Below are 17102 nucleotides of genomic sequence, written 5' to 3'. Positions count from 1 at the left end.
CATGACCGGGATTCGAAGCAACTCTATTTAAGTAAGGCATTGCAATCACTTAAGTATATTCATAGGTAGACAAACTGTACTTACCTAAGCAACTCTACTTAAGTAAGCAAGGCTTAAGTCTGTACAAATGGTAAAATGTGTCAATAGGATAAAATACTTTCTTATATAGTAACTGTTCTTAAATATGACAGTAAAATTGCTTAAATATATATACAGCTCTGGACAAAATAAAGAGACCACTTCAGTTTCTGAATCAGTTTCTCTGATTTTTCTCATTTATAGGTATATGTTTTAAGAAAATGAATGTTGTTTTTTTTTATAAACTACAGACAACATTTCTCTCAAATTCCAAATAAAAATGTTGTCATTTAGAGCATTTATTTGCAGAAAATGAGAAATAACTGAAATAACAAAAAAGATGCAGAGCTTTCAGACCTCAAATAATGCAAGGAAAACAAGTTCATATTCATAAAGTTTTAAGAGTTCAGAAATCAATATTTGGTGAAATAACTCTGGTTTTTAATTACAGTTTTCATGCATCTCTGCATGTTCTCCTCCACCAGTCTTACACACTGCTTTTAGATAGCTTTCAAGCAGTTCAGCTTGGTTTGATGGCTTGTGATCATTCATCTTTCTCTTGAATATATTCCAGAGGTTTTTAATTTGGTCAAATTAAACTCATTTTTAAGTGATCTCTTATTTTTTTCCAGAGCTGTATATACCGTACATGTATGGAACTATGTTAATCAAGATCAAGATCCACCAAAATACAGTAAAGAACTAGTAAAGACCTTTAAACCACCTCTGGACACCTCATTATTTATGGAGCAATTATTCAAGTGCTACCTCAGTTTCTCTCCGAGGTCAAACATTGTGGCATCGTGACTATCTCCCATCCTAACAATATGCAGTCGTCCCTCCTGTAAAAAAAAGTATTCTTGGTTAGAGGAACGAAGACGATCGTTTCTGTGGCGATGACACTCTTGCAGGCGCTGAGTGGACGTCAGATGTCAGGGGGCCAAGCATTCACAGCACCTTTTGGCAGCACTTCTGCTGCCAGCTGCTCGGCCTGCTACTGCAGAGACAAATTTCACAAGTGGAAATAATGAAGAGGTGTTTTCAGGCATGTCCTCGGGGAGCGCGGTGAGGGAAGCAGAGATAGAGCATCCCAGACCACGGTAGAAAGCCCAGCCAATGGAAGCCACACATGCTAACGTGTGATTGGAGCTTGGCTTGGTTATAGGCAGTTGCCCAAGTAGCAAGTGTGATTCTTTTTTCCTTATTTTTCTTCTTCTTTTTCTAATGGTTTTCTTATAAGGGTCAATATCAGTGTAACATGCTTTTTGTGTCTGCAGCATGGTTGTTAAAACTTCACACAAAACACAATAGAATGTTCGGTTTTCGAGATTTGTTCTGTTTTAACATATTTTTACGAACATAGAGGAATGTTCCTCTTCCTCTACCTTCAGTTTGAAGTACTTTTTATACATTTTATACACTTTTCTTTAAGGTGAGAGGGGTAGTTTTTTTGCTAGTGCTGCCTGGGTAATTCAAATAACTATTTTAATAGGGCAAATAACGTGGCTTTTTTAAGTTTTCCTTAAAAATATCAAGCATTTAAACATGTTAGAGAATTCCCTGTCCACCCTGTCATTATGCGATAACTCCGGCCCTTTAAGAAAGTAACCTTTGACATCAGTGACATCACAACCTTCACACTCTTCTCTTTTCAAGAAACTGAAGACAGACACATGCTGAATGATTAGCCACTAATTATATTGTATTTTACTGACTATAAGGTGCACCGTACTATAAGGCACATTTTAAACAACAATAGTAAGGAACAAGAGTGTCGCCATGTTGTTAATCTACACAGGTTTTTCTCCTGAAAACTGTTTATTTGGGTGAGTAAAGCGCTTTTTATTTATTTACAGTAAGATTATATTTCAAATATTTTTTAACAGTGTGGTTAGCAGCAGCGCTAGCCACGGGTAGCAGTGTTTAGCTTTAGTAAACGCCGTCCAACAGTGCCACACTCAGGGCATTCAGGGCACTCTCAGCTAGTAGTAACATGGTAAACCCAGCAGAATACAGTCTGATATACTCACCTCTGAATGGTGAAAGAGCTAGCGCTGTGGTTAGCAGCTAATGCTAATACTACTGCACCTCAATGCTAAAGAAACTTTACTGAAAATCCAGTATAACTCTGCACTTCAGCAAAGTGGCTTTACTGCTCCTTACACCCTGGTAAAATTCATACGTAAAGTGCACCAAATTATAAGGCACACTTTTGTTTTTTTTAGAAAAGGATTTTAGTGTGTTATATAATGTGAAAAATACAGTACTAATACATTTTACTTAATATTTCTAATTTGGTGTTAAGCAGGCTTTTCATTAATAGAACTGAATCTGTTTTTTCAAAAATATTGTTAAAAAAAATGTTAAAAACTTATTTTTAACTCAAGTAATGTTTTAATTCATTTATATATAATATATTATATATATTATATATATAAATATTATATATTTAGTTTTATTTGCGATTTTTTGTGTGTGTGTCCTGCACCTGTATATGTAGTATTAGTGCACACTAACAGGGAAGTAATAAAGTTCTAAGCAGCCTTGATAGTTTAAGTTAAATAATAATATGTATGTATAACAATAATTTGTATTTTATATTATTTAATTTGGTGTTACGCTTAAGTTGTCCATCTCATCACTGTAAAAAAAAATCATTGCTATTAAAATAATGCATCTTTGAAACCGAACAAGCTCACCATGAACAATTCCAAATGATGTGCAGATCTAGGTCAACCACGTTTTTATTAAACGCAAATTGTTGCTAAAATGGTCACAACCAGTCATTGTCCACCCAGTCGCACAGCTTGTCATCACATAGAGGACAGATCCATGCAAACGAAAGTGGAAAATATGATTTATTTATGTGTAGTCTGAAGAGTTATAAATTGTCATTATGTAGGCTACCTCCTCTGGTGTATTCTGTTATGTTTTATGCCACGGTTGACTGACCAGAATTGGTGTTGTTGGCTGTAAGAGCGAGTCACCATAGGCTGGATGGATGAGCTTCACTTACTTGCATACTCAACATTTGACTCAGAAAACTGTACAGGAATCTGTCCCCCCAGGATCGTAAAGTATATAGTGAACTAAGTTAAAATAAATGACTGGAACAAGCGAATAGAACTCATGTTAAAAACGTTATATGTATTAATCTGTTTTATGTAGTCAAATCAGCTAGTAGAGAGGAGTCCAAAGGCAAATCCAAAGCCAGACATGAAGTTGTGAGTTGAAGTAAATAGTGAATCCAATTTAATTTAACCTTTAATAAAACTTTAAGGCAGCTTTTGAACTCATGATAAATTAATAAATTATCAAAAGAGTAAGACAGACACATGCTGAATGAATATCCACTAATAATATCATATTTTTTTACAGACTATAAGGTGCAACGTATTATAAGGTGCACTATTAATGAATGTCACTATTAATGAATTTTCATACATAAGGTGCACCGGATTAAAAGGCGTTTTAAACGACAATAGTAAGGAACAGGGGCGTCGCCATGTTGTTAATCCACACAGATTTCTCTCCTGAAAACTGTTTATTTGGGTGACTAAAGCGCTTCTGTTTATTAACAGTAAGATTATATTTCCAATATTTTCAACAGCGCGGTTAGCAGCATCGCTAGCAGCGGTTAGCAGTAGCGCTAGCATGTTTAACAGCACTTAGCGCTGGTAAATGCCCCCAGACAGCACTACAGAGTAATTTTTTTTAAGACATTGAAGTTGTAAAAGCGCAGTATTTAGATAAAGACCCATAAACAGCTACAGCAAGTTAGCACTGATTGAGGCTGTGCAATTTCAGTACCTCCAGCATTTCTGTACTTCCAATCTGCAGCAATCAGTAGTAAGAGCCCTCGTAGGTCCGCAGACATTTTGTCTCAATCGCGAATCGCGCCAGATAATTTTTGTTTTCATGTTCTTCCAACAAATAAAAGCCTTCTCGCAGTCTTAAGAAACTAAATGGCTCCGTCTCAACCTTGTCACATACGCTTACTAACAGAGTCAGGCACAAACAGAGCGTGTCTGTGGTGTAATTCGAAATGTCACCCACTCTCGTGCAGCTGGCTGATAGGGGGCAAAGAGCTAATGATTAATACCACGATTACACGGGCACCGAGGGAGAGAAACAAGGGTGCCAGCGCCGCCACGGAGGCGGATTCCTGAACATGACCGATAGCGGCGGTGTAAAGGCAGATAAACCAGAGATGATGCCCCTCAAATCCACTTTCCGTAAGATGCGTAGAGCGCAAAGAGCGCCATGCCAATAAATATAATGATGCTATAGCGCTTTGCTGTGGCTGGATATGGTGAATATAATGGGAGGTTGACTCGGAGCATATCTCCAGCTAACAGCATGGACGCAGGTATTTTAGGTGATTTTTGACAGGGCCAAAGAGGAGGCCATCTGGATTACAGGTTGTATAACATCATTACATCACTTAAAAAATATTAAAAAAAAAAACTTTCTGACTTTTAGAACTCATTTGATTTTCAAGTTTGAAGCTCAACAAACAAAGAAGAAGAAGTTGCACTTTACTGTCAGAATTCAGAAAAGTGATTAAAGTGATAATCTTCCAGTTAGTTTGAAATTAACAACATATAAAAGTACAACATGTGATGAACACATACAAAAAAAACTTAAAAGAAAAGTTCTCAAATAAACATTAAAGTTTGAATTAAACTTTAAAAAAGTTTTTGATTTTAACTTTAAAAAGTTAATATTAAGTCACATTTTAACTTATTATTTAGAGTTAAACAGACTTTTCATTAAGATAACGAAATCTGTGTTTTTTTTTCTAAATTAATGTAAAAAAAATGTTCAGTGAATTAAGAAAGTATTGTTTTTTTCAATATTTAAACTTTAATATATTTTGTTTTATTTGTAAAAAAATATATATGTTGTTTGTGTTCTGCACCTGTTTTTGTAGTACAGGTGGGTGTGCACAATAATTTTCTGTTTTATAATTCACAACAAAATGTTTAAATTACTATGTTGCAGTGTAAAAAATGTGATGTTTAAACTTCAAATAATGTCCCAAGCAGTCTTGATATTGTAAGTTAAATGCACTTTTGAAATAATATTTTATATTATTTAAATGTTTTATCTAAAGTTCAGGGAGCACAAAATATAAGTTAACATTTTGAGTTAAATTACTTTTTCTGTAACTTAACATAACATTGACTTATATGAAACTTTTAAGCTAAAATAGCATTTTTGCTATTTTTTCCCCAGTTTTTTAACTATGTATTATAAATGGGTAAATATATTGTCTACTGCAGTTGTATTTATGTCTTCAGAGTTCTCAGCTTATCATGTAAATTATGAATAATTCTGTTAAAATATCTGATCCTGTAACAAATCTCACCTGACATAACACACACACACTCACACACACACGATGTGACATTGTTATTTTTTGTGTGTTTTTTTCTTGGTTAGTAGAGTTAGTAGAGTGTTTGAGAAGTTTGAGTATAAAATTAATTTAAAAATGCTTAAAGGTTAAAACCTTTAGAGCCATAAAAAGAGTTCAATAATATATGTACATCAATGATACCCTTAAATATGTAAAAAATATGTCACATATAAAAAAAAATTATGTTTTAATCGAATCCGAGCAACTCATTTTATTTTTATTATTTTTTCTTATATATTTTTTTTTTACTTCTTTAACTTTAAAGTTTTCTCATTATTTGTTTTTTACAAGTCTATATAGAGTAATTATTTTTGCACACTTTGTCTCACGTACAAATCATGAATACCTCAGAAACTAAAAAAAAACAAAACGGAAACCTCAGAAAACTTGGAAAAATCTATATTTTTAATGAAGAAAAACACCGGACTATTAACTGTAGTATCCTTTAACTGTAATAGTAGCAATTTGGTAATTCACACAGAGCGCTAAGCGGCCCATTGTACCGGGGCGGCTATAATACGAGCCGGATTTAGGGTTTAACCAAACAAGCACAGCGGGGATGCGAACATAAAACCGTCAGGACGACCCTCATTAGCGCGGTGCGTTGTTCTTTCGGCTAGCTGCTATGCATGAGGCTCGTGATGGCTTCCATATGGCCGCGGTCCTCTTTAATAAATAGCATTGCGTTACTTACGGCTGGGGTGATCCCAATTTGACAGAAACCTCAAGTATTTCTCTAATGTGCTCGACATGTCCAGGATTTCCTTCCCTTTTCACTTATTTTCTCTCTTCTTTTTCTTTTTTGTGTGCTTTCACTGGAGTTTTTTTTTTGCAGGAGCGCTCGCTTCTGTATTAGATGTGAGTGGAAGGCAACCATTGGGGATCCAGGCCCAGAACCACTTCCTCTTTTTCCGAGCCACAGTTTCCATTACTACAGTGGAAGGAACAATAAAGAAGGAACGGTGGTGTTGGCACACAGGAGGGTTAGCTCAGGGCCTCCGGAGACAGCTATATGTCAGGGGCATGGAAGAAAGAATGAAAAATTGGGCTGCGCTATTTTATACCATACTATACTAAATTATACTACAGTATATAATGTCCTGTAATGTAATGGACACATTTTACAGGTAGACAGAAATAGTTGGTGAAAGTTTGTTTAACAATCCTTGTTTTTTATTTGCAATTTTATGACATACTGTTACTGTATGTTTAAAATCATGAATACTATACAGAACATGAGATAATACTCAAGCTCCAAGCTGGTCACCTTCTCTTTTTAGTAAAGCAACATACAGCTATAAAAAAAAAAAAAGAAAATTAAGAGACCACTTCAGTTTCTGAAGCAGTTTCTCAGATTTTGCTATTTATAGGTATATGTTAGAGTAAAATGAACATTGTTGTTTTATTCTATAAACTACCGCCAACATTTCTCCCACATTCCAAAAAAAGTTACTGTGATTAAAAGCATTTATTTGCAGAAAATTAGAAATAGCAAATAAAAAAGAAATAACTAAAAAAAAGATGCAGAGCTTTCAGATCTCAAATAATGCAAAGAAAACAAGTTCATATTCATAAAGTTTTAAGAGTTCAGAAATCAATATTTGGTGGAATTACCCTGGTTTTTAATCACAGTTTTCATGCATCTTGGCATGTTCTCCTCCACCAGTCTTACACACTGCTTTTGGATAACTTTATGCCACTCCTGCTGCAAAAATTGGAATCTGCAGATCTTCTCGTACATGGAAGACAGGAAGGAGCCGACCCCCTGGGCATTCTAACAGGACCTACCTGGAGGCGGTTGGAAAGGAGGTGGGGGAGAACGAGCCGTCAGCGTCTGAAAGCAGCAAAGGTACTGAATGAGTGTTCGCTATTTAAAGGCAGAGTGGAGCACCTGATTGGCAGGGTTTGTACGGGCGCTTGAAATCCTGGAAAATGCTTGAATTTTAACGTTCTGTTTTCCAGGCCTGGAAAGTGCTGGAATTTTGGAAAAAGTGCTTGAAAATGCTTGAAATTCTAACTACATTTACTTTACAATAAATAACTATCTGACTAAATAAATTCGCTTAAAGAAAAAAATGCAGAGCGTAAAATAAGAAAGGCTTTAATTTCTTCTCCTTCTGCTATTACCGAACACAATTCTGGTTGTGTTTATGTAAACATAATACCATCTCTTGCAGTGTGACAAAAAACACTGCGCAAGCATAGTCGCGTGAAGTGTGGATAATTTGTGATTTATTGATTATCGCTGAATGGCAGTTTTGAGATATCAACGTTATCATTCATTTTCCACAGCTAAAAGGTGCTGAGAAAAACTTGAAAAATGGGCCTTGAAAGTGCTTGAAACTTACCTTGTAAAAGGTGTATGAACCCTGAATTGGATGGGTAATTAGGTGACGTAGAATTGGAGTCTAAAACAGAACTTGCTGCACTTTCATTTTCCAGAAAGATCTGATTTGGCAAACAACAGGCCACTATTGCTCTTTCTATTCATGTGTTATAACTTCTTATTCATAGGTTTTAAAATATTTACAGTCTCATAAATAAACTATTTTATAAAGGAGCCTTATTCAAAGTGGCACCCAATTACCTAAATCTGTACAATATTCTAGAAACTAGAGGCATAAGACAAACGAAAAACGCAGAACTTCAGCATCTCCCGCCAGCAGACGCTACAGTACAGCTTTTTTGTTTTGTTTCATATATCCACCAGACGAGAGCATGACACGCTGAGTTCTGTCACATCCGCTCCCGTCAGCGGCTGACTGAGGCCTGCGAGGGCCGGGCAGACGTCTATCAAAGTGACAGGCCCCGGCGCTGGAGGCTGGGGGATCATAGGGCCCCGGCGAGCACACAGTGGCCCAGGCCCCACCAGGAGCCATAGCAACACCATGTCCAAGTGTTAGCAGATGATGCACATTTCAGATACGCTAATTCGAGCCGTCAGCTCGGCCATGAAACCATTTCCTCCCGCTCCCTCACACCAGGCGGACGCCTGAGTGACTTCGGGCTTATCTCAGACACAAAGACACCACCCCCATCCCTCCTCCACCAAACCCACAACCAAACTTCCAGCTGGGGGAAAGACTCCACAGTGGCAGCCCGAAAGCTACAGACTGATAAGAGAAGGTGGAACACTGAGACTGACTGGTTACATCTTCAACAGAAAGCCTATAAAGTTTCTATTGGTCTGAGTTCATACTTTTAGGGGCTCTAATCCTGAATCATGCTGCTCGCTATCAGCAGCCAGAGTCAGAGAGAGAGCAAACTGCCATGCTGTCTCTGGGTGGGTAGATGGCGCTCTCTTCCCAGATTGGTGAGTGCAGGAATCTGTTAGCTAATATATCTGAGCAGGGTCGCTGCGCTTTCCTCCAAACACACTGGTTACCCGGTGATGCTTCATCGATGGCAGTTTAAAAAAAAAGCTGTAGCTGACTTCACATGTAGTTTAATATTTTTCACTGTAACACTTTAGTTTCTTTAGTTATTAAACATAAGTACTGAATAATGACCAAATTTCCTGCTGTAAAATAGTTACTCTAGATGTACAAAAACATATTTCTACAGTAAGGTCATTTTACAGCAGTTTCTTTTTTCAATAAAATTTTAAACAAAAAATGATTTATTTTCTATTATTATTAGCTCAACCACTGTTATTTATTATCATACAGACAGAAATACATCTTTATATACTCCATAACTGACACAGAAAGCTGAAATGTACAGCCAGAGAAAGGCTGGCAGTATTTTAGCTCAACAGATGTACAGCATGCTAGTGGCTAATTAGCTAACTAGGTAACATTTAGCGCACCTATTTTAGTTCATACATTTCAAGAGTTTAACAGTCAGTCTGTGTCTGTGAGGATGAAATATTTAGGTGCCGAAAGCTTTATTTACTTCAGTTTATTTGAGCAGAGTGTATTCATTAACTTCACTTGATATTTGTTGGCTAACTGCTCTGCTAGCTACATAGCTAACGCTATCTAGACTGAACTGGGAACAAGAAACTTCAGAGAGATGCACCTGAGAATAGCTAGTAAGCATTTTACTACCAAAATAAACATGTACATGGATTTAAAAAAGATTTTGTTATCTGGCTACATTTAGTTGATAATGCCATCAGCTTGGTAAAGGAGTAACATTACTAGATAAATGTTTGTTTCTGATATTGTGCTCTATAGCTAGCTCTATTTTTGCTGATGCTCTTCATTCATTTTCCTCTTTCCAGCTTATATGGTTCTTTGCATGATGTTATTTATGATTATTTATTTTATTTAAAATTTTTCTTACAACTTTGGAGCTTGTAACTAAATATGACATGGTTTTTGTTTGAGTGGTTTTGGTCGGAAACAAGACAGAAATCCTGTGAAAATGTTTTTTATTTATTTGTTTACTTCTGCTTTTCTGTTGCTAACAGATGTCATATATATGAACATATATATACTGCAAACAAAACAAACTCAAAAAGAGCTACATATGTGCCTTGGGTGAGCGACATTTTTATGTGTGGTATTGTCCATATGGATAAGCATTAAATAACCATTAAAAATAGACAGCAGTACGTTTTTTTTGCCCAGAAATTCACACCGGTAAAATACAAGTTTTTGGTGGCATTCATGTGCACTCGTATTGTAAACACTAAAGGCAGCATTAATGCATGTTTTAATTACATATATATACATATATATACATATATAAGAGCATATATATTTATATATTCAAATAAAATTAAATGTGTGACAAAACAGTGTATTCATTCTACAGTCTAGAATTATTTTACCATTTGTAATTTTTACATTTTTAAATGTTACAATTACTGCCGCAATTATTTGCTGCTATTAAAACACAGCAGCTTAATCATTACCATGATAGTAATGACTGTACTGTGATTATTATGGTTATAAAAATGCAGTATTTTATTAGTGTATGCATACTGTAAAATTACCAGCACGTTGCCACCAAATTACTGTACAATTTACAGTGTTTTTTTTTTTCATATATTCAAGTCAAAAAGCATTCAGAAATCTTATTATTTTGTTTATGGAATTTATTCCAGCAGTGTAGACAAAGATAACGAGCTGATTAAGGCTACAATTTAAAATGATTTCACCTCCCATTTGTAAGAATGGGAAAGGGACACCTGGGGATGTATCAGGTTTTTACATCATACCATTTAATGAAGCCATTTGCTGGAGGTTATGACATCTACATTTTCACAAGGACACTTTTACAAGAGTCTTGCATCAGAAAATCGACATTATTCCGTGACCGACTTCAGCCTCATGACAACAGACACCACAGTCACTAACACAGCCCTAAGACTATTATAAACAAATAAATAAATATTTAAATAAATAAATAAATAAAACCACAAGCCTCCCACACACTACTTTTTGCAATTTGCTCCTGTAACCCGTGCCTCAATCTGTGCAACCCCTCATTAGATGCCTTTTGCCCCTTGTTTTCTCCTCGGCTTCCCCTTCACCTGCAATAAGATTACCCTGCTTCACGTCTCGATTACTTGCTATCTGCTTGGCGGACGTAAGTAGAACTGCGCTGGATGGATTGCTGCTCTTCGTGGACAGGCAGAGTGACAGAAAGCTGTCGCCGCTCAAAAGAGGACAAAAAGCAGTGCTACCACAACCGGCTCATTCTTTCAGACTCTACACAGTTCCCCCGCTGGCATTGCCGGGTTGTTTGCCCTGGGCTCGGGCCTGTTTGTTTGACACAGGCCTGCCTCTTTAGCAATGTTGCTCTCTTGGAGAAACCAAAATACTCCAGCGGTGCCGGCTGGATAACTGCTTTACCGCTACCAAAGAAAATGTTCGAGCTGGCTGCATGAACCAGAGTGAAAGTGGCAATTTTCCTTGTGAAACAACAACCAGAAAATAGGTCTCCATAGACTCTGATGCTTGTGAAAATCTCCTCACAGTAGCTTAGCATTAGCATCTTAGCCTTTTAGGAGAGCTTTATGTGAGTTAGTTGCTTTTCCAGCTATTTCATTTACCATATATAATAATTATGTTACCCCAACTTAACTTTTTTGAGATTTGAAAATCATTGCATTCTGTTTTTATTTCAATTTTCTAACATATGACACAGCATTCCAACATTTTTTTAAATTAAGGTTGTACAAGAACCTATCTAGTCTTGTGGCTTATGGGCACATTATTGCAATGGAGTGATCAAATACTTTTTGTACCATTTTTACGTATTGGTTTTAGCGTAAAATCCTCCATTTACGTTATGAGCTGCTATATGAACCAAACACATGGTAGACCAGTTTCTTTTCCAAATTTAAAAAGAGTCCCAAAAACCAGGACTGATTGTTTACTAGAAAAATAATAATTTTGTTCTAGGTCTTTGCTGGTCAAATAATGTAAAAACAGCATCTTAGCAGAAAAAATCTGGTTTGATCAGCACTGAAATCTCACCTAATCCTTTATTGTTTCTTTTGTTTTCTTAGCAACACATGCTAGCTATGCTAATTGGGCTTAGCACTGTCACATAAACTGTATAAACTCCATACTGTATTCTCTGTTTCCAGACAGCTTACAGTCAGAAAACACTTGGTATTTTACACCATGGTATTTTACACTATAAGCCCACATGCAAGCCTCACTACCTGCTATACAAACCAAATACAGTAGTGAACAACATTCAGATTTGATAAAGTGTGTTTTGTTAAATTTCAGTTTGGTACAGTACCAAACCCGAGTTGGGTCACCGAATGGGTCAGCTATATTTCTATGTTTTGGATAGACTGCTATTATGTGATGCTGCCATTCTGGATAACCAAGTTGACCAGCAAAAACAACATCTTAACAAACTGGGTTAGACCTGGTTAGACTATTGCTTTTGTTTATTTATTTATTGTTTTCTTCGCAAGCCATACTAACTAGCAAACTATATAAAATATCTGCTGGATCCCAGTTTAGAACAATTTAGCTAGGAACAATTCTCCTTAGCTTATCTCACACACACACACACACACACACACACACACACACACACATATATATATATATATATATATACAGTACCAAGTTTGGACCCAGCACTTCTCATTCAATGTGTTTCTTTCTTTTTTCTTGATTTTTTACGTCATAAATTTTATATTGAAGACATTAAAACTGTACAGGAACACATGAAATTATTTTGTTTAAAAAAACATATATATATATATATGTATTACATGAGCTTTGCCACTCAGATCTTAACTGTACGCTACCTAGCCTGTTACGACTGGGCACAGAATCGCCATATAAGCAGTATAAAGCAAATACATTACGAATCCTTGTACGTAATTGGCCATTAGAGAATGGAAGATTGTAAAGTATAGGATGTACATACAGAGTCATTCTTTGACAGTAAAATATACATGTGGAAACTATAATACTGTTTATATTAAAACGGCCAGTAGACGCATAATAGGCCAAGGCTGGTTTTGAAGAACTTCTACTATACATTTATAGCACTGCTTTAAAACGGTCGCACTGTCCAGCAGTTTAGGCCACTTCTCCTGTGTTTTTAAACCTTTGCTCAGGACAATCTCTTTTGCAGGTGTTGCCTGGTGTGTCGGAGGAAATAGTAGGCGCGTCCGGCGAGTGGCACCTCCACTCCTCGGATCACCATCTGATGTTCTAGTTTTAAAAATACTCACAAAGTGGAACAGCGTTTTACCACTAAATATGGACAGGGCGCTGCGGCGAAGCCACACAGCAGCGCAAAAAAAACGAAAACAAAAGTATTTGTCATGGAGTGACTTCAAAGCTATTTGCAGCATTTAGGAAATTAGGAGGAAATTTACGAGGGATTAAGAAGAAGTACCGCACCTTTGAACACACACATACATACACTCAGAGGCCTACACACTGTGAACAAAAGAGGAGAGAGAGAGAGAGAGAGAATACATACAGAAAGCAAAATGCATCATGCTCTAATCCCTGTAGTATTGTTAAAACCTGGATTTGATAGGATCCAAAATCCAGAAAGTGATGTTGCAGGAAGGTAATCACATTGTAAACACCAAAACAAACACAATGGACGGATCCGCCTGTCAACTACGCAAAACCGCTCCGCTCCACTACTGCCTCTGTAATCTTATTCATTGAGATCATTTAGAAAGCGCCGGAAATCCAGCAGTTCGAGTCATCGGGACAGAATCCCCCCCAAGCCTAATTTAACATACTCCGAATGATATTTATTAATATTCTCTCGAAAATTTATTACAGAAGCCCCAAGGGGGAAGTCCGCGAGTGCTGGCTGCTCTCTTAAATTCCCTTGATAAAAAAAGGCCATACATCACTAAAAACGGCCTCAGAAACATTACTCTCTTCCCTTTTTATCTGCACTGCTTGTATTTAAACAAAACAGATTGCTGCAGTCACACCAGCCATACCCAATCCCTCTGTAATTACACTTACGCTGTGTTACTAAGAGTGATGTTGTACATAAAGTATAACAAACATGCATTACGATACAGTGTGTGACTAAGGGCGACAGTCTCTTCTTAACTGTTTAAGGGCATTAAAAGTATTTGGGAACATTACTAGCATATTCCTTTAATGAACTTTCTTTTTACCATGATAAAAGAAAAGTGATAAATATATATTTTTTAAAAGCATACTTATTTTTAAAATAGTAAAATATGTACCTAAATACTGCACATACTAAATGTACTATGTGGGAACAATTTATGGCAACTTATGGCAAGTATATTTCAGTTGTAATTAAGCTACAGTATATTTAAACACAACATAAAAACATTGAATTGTGCTTTTAAGTGCTTTTTTGTACAACTTCTGTGAACTTAAGTAGATTTTAGAAGTAAGTGTTTTCTAAATATCATTTTTTTACACACTTGGAGTATATTGTAAATGTACTACTTTGCATGAAGCACATATTGTGTACACCTTAATGCTACAGGAAAAAACTAGTGCACTTTAAGGAGTATTTAATGCCATTTCATAATATCATTTAAAGCATATTGCTTAAAAAGAAATATATATATATATAATAGTATTTAATGCCATTACATATATTTTATGTAAATATATGGTATTTTTTTCTGTACAGTGTATCAGCATTCATACCCAATATTTACTACAGGGTTTTTTGTAGTCTACCTTCTATGAAGGAATAAACCATATCTGATATTGTATTTCAAACAGTATATTAAGGTACAGTGTTAGCAATCAGACTTATACTATACAGCTCTGAAAAAAATGAGAGATCACTTAAAAATGATGAGTTTCTTTGATTTTACCAAATTGAAAACCTCTGAAATATTATCAAAAGAAAGATGGTTAATGATCCAAAAAGCAGTGTGTAAGACTGGTGGAGGAGAACATGCCAAGATACATTAAACCAGGGTTATTCCACCAAACAATGATTTCTGAACTTTAATGATTTTCTAAAACTTTATGAATATAAACTTGTTTTCTTTGCATTATTTGAGGTCTGAAAGCTCTGCACCTTTTTTGCATTTTCTGCAAATAAATGCTCTACATAACAATATTTTTATTTGGAATTTGAGAGAAAGGTTGTCTGTAGTTTATAGAATAAAACAACAATGTTCATTTAACTCAAACATGTACCTATAAATAGCAAAATCAGAGAAACTTATTCAAAAACTAAAGTGGTCATTTAATTTGTTTTTCCAGAGCTGTATATAGTACTACAAAATCAGTGTTAGGCTTGTTAGTTTAAAATATGTTTTTTTTTTTTTATGAGAGAGAAGAATATTTGTAGAAGTATATACTATACAAGGGGATTTCCACCATAGAGAGGAAGCATTTACGCAAGCCCTTCTATATTATTGTGTATATCATCACTGTGCAATGAGAAACATCCAATAATATCAACATCTCTAAAACAGCAGCTTTACAGGAGAGAGATAAAACCTTCTTGACTTTCAATATAAGTCAATGTTAAAGGAAAAAGTTTTTTTCAGGTCATGTTGGAGAATTTCTCTTGGTTTATCATTAAGAAATTTTGACTTTTTGTATGTTCAAATGATTCAATAAACTGTACTTGCTTTTTATTAAGCAGTGATGACGTATAGTTTTCACTATACATCATCGCTGTCCAATGAAAAACAAGTTTTACTTTTTACTACATAATATGAACATACAAACTGTCCCTTAAGGTTATTGATTTTAAGACCATATAGGCTGCAAATCCTACAAAGAAAGTGGAACAAAAGCTTGTATCTGATACAAAGACTAAACTCTTCTCTGCTTCTTCTTCTACATGCTGTAAATAGTAAAATATAGGCAAACACATGCCTGGCTGCACTCTTCCGTAATGCCTCTCTGCTCTACAGGAACACAAGGGGGTGCCCTTATCCTTCCCCTGCGCCCACCGCCACCGAGGCACTGGCACCAGCCAGGCGTCGTCCCCAGCGCAGGCAGCCGCGTACAGTACGCACACGCGCAGCATACGTGTCTTTTCCCGTGCTAAGTGGCACGACCTCCCCTGCTACATGACAGCTCCGGCTGACGGTGTGATGGAATGCGAGCGATTTTAACGCAACCTTTTAACATATGCCACTAATTCTCACGTAGACGTACAGCACGCTCTTTCTTTCCTCCTTTCCTCTTTTGCCTGACTGTCTTTCAGCAGCGTTCGCAGATACCCAGGCCCACCGTGGGGACAGTGAGGAGAAGGAGGAGGAAAAAAAAGCTTTAAGGGAGAACAGAGAGGAGCGAAAGTGAGAAAAGGCGAGAGAAAAGAGAGTGAGAGAAAGAGAAAAAAGGAAAAGAGAAGAAAGAGAGAGAGAGAAAGAGAGAGAGAGGCACAGGCCGGAGCGCTTTAACACTTGTTCAGTCCTCTGGCGGTGGAGGATTTGGTGTCTAATGCCAGTGATTTTTTTTTTCCCCCTTTGTGAATTAATTAGTCTCCGCCAGCGCCGGCCACATTTGTCATTTGAATTTATGCTAATGAGCTCTGAGGGCTCCTGGTGGACCTGATAGGCCGGAGCAGCTGCCTCCACCTTCCGGGGGCCTGAGCCTCTCTCTCTCTCTCTCTTTCTGTCTCTCTCTTTCTCTCGCGCTCATTCTCTCGTCTTATCGTCTCCGCAATCCTCGGTAGCCTGGACTCTCTGACCTGTCACTCCACAGGGGGGCTGCCCGTGTCCTGTACTGATAAGGCGGCTTATTATCTCTGCGTGGGGAAGTGGGTTTCGGGACCACACACACACACATACACATATACTCTCTCTTTCTCTTATTCTTTCTCTCTCTCTCTCTCTTTCTTTCTCTCTATCTCTCTGTGCTCAAGTACAGGGAGCGTGTACATTCTTTCCCAGGCCCTCCAACAAACTGAAATGTGAAATGTGGAGAAGAACAGTAATCGTATAAAGCAATCAAGCTTTATTATAGTTTGTGTTTTTAAGTGTTAATCATATGTAAAAAAAGATGGAGGACACCAGTTGTCAATAGTGAGTAAAAGAACTGAAGACGAATTGGTGCAATAAAACAAACAAACAGTCAAAAAACAAAAAAATAGAAGGAAACCGGGTGGCGCAACTGTCTAAGTGCTGCCCTTGTATTCAGAAGATAAGCTAAGATATGAGCTATGACTACCATCGATCTCCAAAACAGAA

Source organism: Astyanax mexicanus, chromosome 22 (assembly GCF_023375975.1).
Source record: "Astyanax mexicanus isolate ESR-SI-001 chromosome 22, AstMex3_surface, whole genome shotgun sequence".
Taxonomy (NCBI): Eukaryota; Metazoa; Chordata; class Actinopteri; order Characiformes; family Acestrorhamphidae; genus Astyanax; species Astyanax mexicanus.
This window is presented reverse-complemented; position numbering follows the sequence as displayed.